The sequence below is a fragment of the Salmo trutta genome, chromosome 15 (genome assembly GCF_901001165.1).
Source record: "Salmo trutta chromosome 15, fSalTru1.1, whole genome shotgun sequence".
In the NCBI taxonomy this organism is placed as follows: domain Eukaryota; kingdom Metazoa; phylum Chordata; class Actinopteri; order Salmoniformes; family Salmonidae; genus Salmo; species Salmo trutta.
In genome coordinates, this window is record NC_042971.1 from 8261883 (window position 1) to 8267980 (window position 6098).

The window sequence follows — 6098 nt, forward strand, 5'->3', positions numbered from 1 at the left end:
CCTGAAATGGTTCAAGTCAGTTTTGCCTTGTGTTGTAGTACCAGGTTGAGGACATAGAGGCCAGTGTTACCTCTATCTCTCTCTGTCTCTCCTAGTCTTCCTGGCCTACAATCCCCAGTCTCCCCAGCCTACAATCCCCAGTCCCCCCGGCCTACAATCCCCAGTCCCCCCGGCCTACAATCCCCAGTCTACAATCCCCAGTCCCCCCAGCCTACAATCCCCAGTCCCCCCAGCCTACAATCCACAGTCCCCCCAGCCTACAATCCCCAGTCTACAATCCCCTGTCCCCCCGGCCTACAATCCCCAGTCTCCCCAGTCTACAATCCCCAGTCCCCCCGGCCTACAATCCCCAGTCTCCCCAGCCTACAATCCCCAGTCCCCCAGCCTACAATCCCCAGTCTCCCCAGCCTACAATCCCCAGTCTCCCCAGCCTACAATCCCCAGTCCCCCAGATTAATTATACATAGTAATTGCAATTAGCTAATTCATATTGTAGTTTACGTCAGCCGAGAGTTAGAAAATATGACTGCTTGTGTTGGGTCAATCTTTCCTCAGTTAGCGCTACGACAAATGTAGCCTACATTTTTTCCGGTTAGGATGATTGTGTTGTGCTATATATATATATATATATATATATATATATATATATATATACTTCTGTGAATATCTGAACCATTTGCATCCAAAAATAAACTGCTCACATTCAGGAGATAAACTTTGTAAGGACTGTGTGTTTTGTGTAAATAGTTTCTGAAAGAAGTGTGTCCAGCTCAAACGCTGATTGTTGCGTCATTGGTAACTGTCCGTTTTAAAGAGGGTTCTAAACGAGCTTTCTAAACGAGCGTTCTAAAATAGTGTTCTAAACGAGCGTTCTAAACGAGCTTTCTAAAAGAGCGTTCTAAAAGAGTGTTCTAAATGAGCGTTCTAAACAAGCGTTCTAAACGAGCGTGTCCAGCTCAAACGCTGATTGTTGCGTCATTGTAAAGTGTCTGTTGTAACGGGGTTCCAACCTACTAATCAACCCGCTTCAGGGACTGTAGAACGGCTGGTAGGAATAATAACAATGGCTGGGCTGATGGGCACTTCAGTGACTTGGAGCCTTTGATTGCCCTGCCTCTGGGAGCCTGTCCACTTGTTACATGATTACTGAGTGAAAGAGAGCCTATGAAAGTTTTCATGGAGGGTGGGTGACCCCCTTGGTGGCTGAACCTGAGATCAATGAGAGAACTTGTCAGAAAAAACGACAGAGTCCCACTTTCTCTGTCATTGTACAAAGTAGAGAGAGGGGGAAAAATGTGTAAAAATGTATACAGAGGCTCTGGAATTTGTCATAAAAAAAATAAAAATAAAAATAGTGAAAAAGGATTAAAATAAAGTTCCAACAGTACATGAGATGATCAGACTGAACCAACTGCTATCTTAAAATGTTTATTCAGTTAGGAAACAGAGGATGTATTACATAAAGTTATCACAGAATTAAAGTTATCACACAATTCAATAATAAATCCTCACTCACACAGACAAACATGGCTTCATTATTGTTCACAGTTTATTATCATAGTTTCTCACAGATCCTGGCTTCCACTGTTAGAATGGCTGAGCGAGAGGAGGTGGGGCTTTTTTCATAGCCTGAGAGAGAGAGAGAGACATTCAGTTTTACTAGAGGGGTTGGGTGCGCCCCCTGTTGGCTGAACCCGGGTGGGAGGTTCCCCCTTAGCAAGCAATGGACCCCAGCACACCACTGAAGCCATTAAGAACTATATTCAAAAACACACCTGGTAACCTGTTCAATCACCAGGCACACGGCTCAACATAGTTCAATGACAGAGACTGTGGACTTAGAATAATTTTGGGTAAAAAAAAAAACGGTGAAAATTAATAAAATAAAGTTGCAGCTGTCTTTGATATGCTCAAAATTAACTAACTGCCATCTTGAAATGTAGAGAAAGTGTTTTAAAATAGGCATCCTATCATTTGAAAATTAGTTGAAAGGCTAAGTGATTCTCCTGACAAGAAGCTGACAGCCTTCAAACAGAGCAAAACAACTGGTCCCAAACAATATGTCAAAATGAATAAAAAAAATGATACAGTTGTCTTTAATAAGATCAAACTGAACTAACTTTCTCTTCATTCAACCTACCATCTACCCACCTGGGGACTGAGGGTTATGAGAGAACCCCCACATCACTAGCTTCTCTTTATTCAACCTGCCATCTACCCACCTGGGGACTGAGGGTTATGAGAGAACCCCCACATCACTAGCTTCTCTTTATTCAACCTGCCATCTACCCACCTGGGGACTGAGGGTTATGAGAGAACCCCCACATCACTAGCTTCTCTTTATTCAACCTGCCATCTACCCACCTGGGGACTGAGGGTCATGAGAGAACCCCCACATCACTAGCTTCTCTTTATTCAAACTGCCATCTACCCACCTGGGGACTGAGGGTTATGAGAGAACCCCCACATCACTAGCTTCTCTTTATTCAACCTGCCATCTACCCACCTGGGGACTGAGGGTTATGAGAGAACCCTCACATCACTAGCTTCTCTTTATTCAACCTGCCATCTACCCACCTGGGGACTGGGGGTTATGAGAGAACCCCCACATCACTAGCTTCTCTTTATTCAACCTGCCATCTACCCACCTGGGGACTGAGGGTTATGAGAGAACCCCCACATCACTAGCTTCTCTTTATTCAACCTGCCATCTACCCACCTGGGGACTGAGGGTTATGAGAGAACCCCCACAACACTAGCTTCTCTTTATTCAACCTGCCATCTACCCACCTGGGGACTGAGGGTTATGAGAGAACCCCCACATCACTAGCTTGCATGTTCTGCAGCCTTGTAAAGATAAGGAGGGGACGACTGGGAGGCAGGTTGTCATTTATTGTCATGAATTACATTTTACATTTTAGTCATTTAGCAGACGCTCTTATCCAGAGCAACTTACAGTAGTGAATGCATACATTTCATACATTTTTTTTTGTAGGAATCGAACCCACAACCCAATTGTACAATTAGTTTTTCCAACATAAAAGACAAGAAATGATCACATTGGTATTTTAACAGTGTTATTGTAAGAGTTTAAATGTTTAAACAGAGGATACATCTAAAACAGGATAAAACAAGTGCAGTATGTTGTGAGAATGTTACTTTAACGTCGACTCATAACGTCACACTATAACTTCATGGGAGTCTTGTGGAAAGACTGCATGTTGTTTTGGGTGGATTGAGTTTTGCAGAATATTCCGGTAATATTTTCACCTCTTGTCGGCTGCAGACATTCATAAGGAGTTCCAGTAGTTTATTTGCCATTTGCAGGTATTAAAAGTAATACATACATACATTGTAATTCCTTGTTGGATCTCTCACATACAGGACAGTACATACCAGAGGAGGCTGCTGAGGGGAGGACGGCTCATAATAATGTCTGGAACAGAGTGAATGAAATGGAACACATGGAAACCACGTGTTTGATACCATTCCACTTATTCCACTCCAGCCATTACAAGCCTGTCCTCCCTAAATAAGGTACAAACACAAACAGTAAAATATATATCACTTTGCATTTTACCACCAAATGCAAAGTGGTAAAAGATCAGAAAAGGAACCAAAAGTTTCAGTCATGTTGTAATAGTCTGATGACAACAGTTTAGGTTTATGATTTAACAGGCAGATAGAACTGGGATAGAAGCTGTTCTAGAACCTGTGGTCCAGAAACTGATTTAACAGGCAGATAGAACTGGGATAGAAGCTGTTCTAGAACCTGTGGTCCAGAAACTGATTTAACACGCAGATAGAACTGGGATAGAAGCTGTTCTAGAACCTGTGGTCCAGAAACTGATTTAACAGGCAGATAGAACTGGGATAGAAGCTGTTCTAGAACCTGTGGTCCAGAAACTGATTTAACAGGCAGATAGAACTGGGATAGAAGCTGTTCTAGAACCTGTGGTCCAGAAACGGATTTAGCAGGCAGATAGAACTGGGATAGAAGCTGTTCTAGAACCTGTGGTCCAGAAACTGATTCAACAGGCAGATAGAACTGGGATAGAAGCTGTTCTAGAACCTGTGGTCCAGAAACGGATTTAACAGGCAGATAGAACTGGGATAGAAGCTGTTCTAGAACCTGTGGTCCAGAAACTGATTTAACAGGCAGATATAACTGGGATAGAAGCTGTTCTAGAACCTGTGGTCCAGAAACTGATTTAACAGGCAGACAGAACTGGGATTGAAGCTGTTCTAGAACCTGTGGTCCAGAAACTGATTTAACAGGCAGATAGAACTGGGATAGAAGCTGTTCTAGAACCTGTGGTCCAGAAACTGATTTAACAGGCAGATAGAACTGGGATAGAAGCTGTTCTAGAACCTGTGGTCCAGAAACTGATTTAACAGGCAGATAGAACTGGGACAGAAGCTGTTCTAGAACCTGTGGTCCAGAAACTGATTTAACAGGCAGATAGAACTGAGATAGAAGCTGTTCTAGAACCTGTGGTCCAGAAACTGATTTAACAGGCAGATAGAACTGGGATAGAAGCTGTTCTAGAACCTGTGGTCCAGAAACTGATTTAACAGGCTGATAGAACTGGGATAGAAGCTGTTCTAGAACCTGTGGTCCAGAAACTGATTTAACACGTGTGAGTGTCCAGTGTGTGTTTGTCAATTGTGTGTGTTTCAGTGTTTATGTGTGTCAGTGTGTGTGTGTGTGTGTGTGTGTGTGTGTGTTCAGTGTGTGTGTGTGTGTTCAGTGTGTATGTGTGTGTCAGTGTTTATGTGTGTCAGTGTGTGTGTTTGTGTCCAGAGTGTGTCTGTGTGTGTGTGTATCCCAGTGTGTGTGTGTGTGTGTGTGTGTGTGTATCCAGTGTGTGTGTGTGTGTGTGTGTGTGTGTGTGTGTATCCAGTGTGTGTGTGTGTGTGTGTATCCAGTGTGTTTGTGTGTGTGTATCCAGTGTGTGTGTGTGTATGTATCCAGTGTGTGTGTGTGTGTATCCAGTGTGTGTGTGTGTGTGTGTGTGTGAGTGTGTGTATCCAGTGTGTTTGTGTGTGTGTATCCAGTTTGTGTGTCAAGCGTGTGTGTGTCAAGCGTGTGTGTGTCAAGCGTGTGTGTGTGTCCAGTGAGTGTGTGTGTGTGTCCAGTGAGTGTGTGTGTGTGTCCAGTGAGTGTGTGTGTGTGTCCAGTGTGTGTGTGTTTCCAGTGTGTGTGTTTGTCCAGTGTGTTTCCAGTGTGTTTGTGTTTCCAGTGTGTGTGTCCAGTGTGTTTGCCCAGTGTTTGTGTGTTTGTCCAGTTTGAGTGGGTGGCCAGTGTGTGTGTGTGTGTGTGTGTGTGTGTGTGTCTGTGTCCAGTGTGTGTGTTTGTTCAGTGTGTGTGTGTCCAGTGTGTGTGTGTGTGTGTGTGTTTCAGTGTGTGTGTGTGTTCAGAGTGTGTGTGTGTGTTCAGAGTGTGTTCAGAGTGTGTATGTATGTCCAGAGTGTGTGTTTGTTCAGTGTGTGTGTGTGTGTGCGTGTGTGTGTGTCCAGTGAGTGTGTGTGTGTGTGTGTTCAGTGTGTGTGTGTTTCAGTGTGTGTGTCCAGTGTGTGTGTGTTTCAGTGTGTGAGTTTGTGCCCAGTGTGTGTGTGTGTGTGTGTGTGTGTTCAGTGTGCTTGTGTGTGTGTGTGTGTGTGTTCAGTGTGCTTGTGTGTGTGTGTGTGTGTGTCCAGTGTGTGTGTGTGTGTCCAGTGTGTGTGTGTGTGTGTCCAGTGATTGTGTTCAGTTTGTGTCCAGTGTGTGTGTGTGTGTGTGTGTGTGTGTGTGTGTGTATCCAGTGTGTGTGTATGTGTGTGTGTGTCCTGTGTGTTTGTGTGTGTCTAGTGTGTGTGTGTGTCCAGTGTGTGTGTGTGTGTGTGTATCCAGTGTGTGTGTATGTGTGTGTGTGTCCTGTGTGTTTGTGTGTGTCTAGTGTGTGTGTGTGTCCAGTGTGTGTGTTGAGTGTGTGTTTGTCTAATTTGTTTCCAGTGTGTGTTGTGTGTGTGTGTGTGTGTGTCCAGTGTGTGTGTGTGTGTGTATCCCCAGTGTCTGTGTTGAGTGTGTGTGTCCAGTGTGTGTGTGTGTGTGTGTG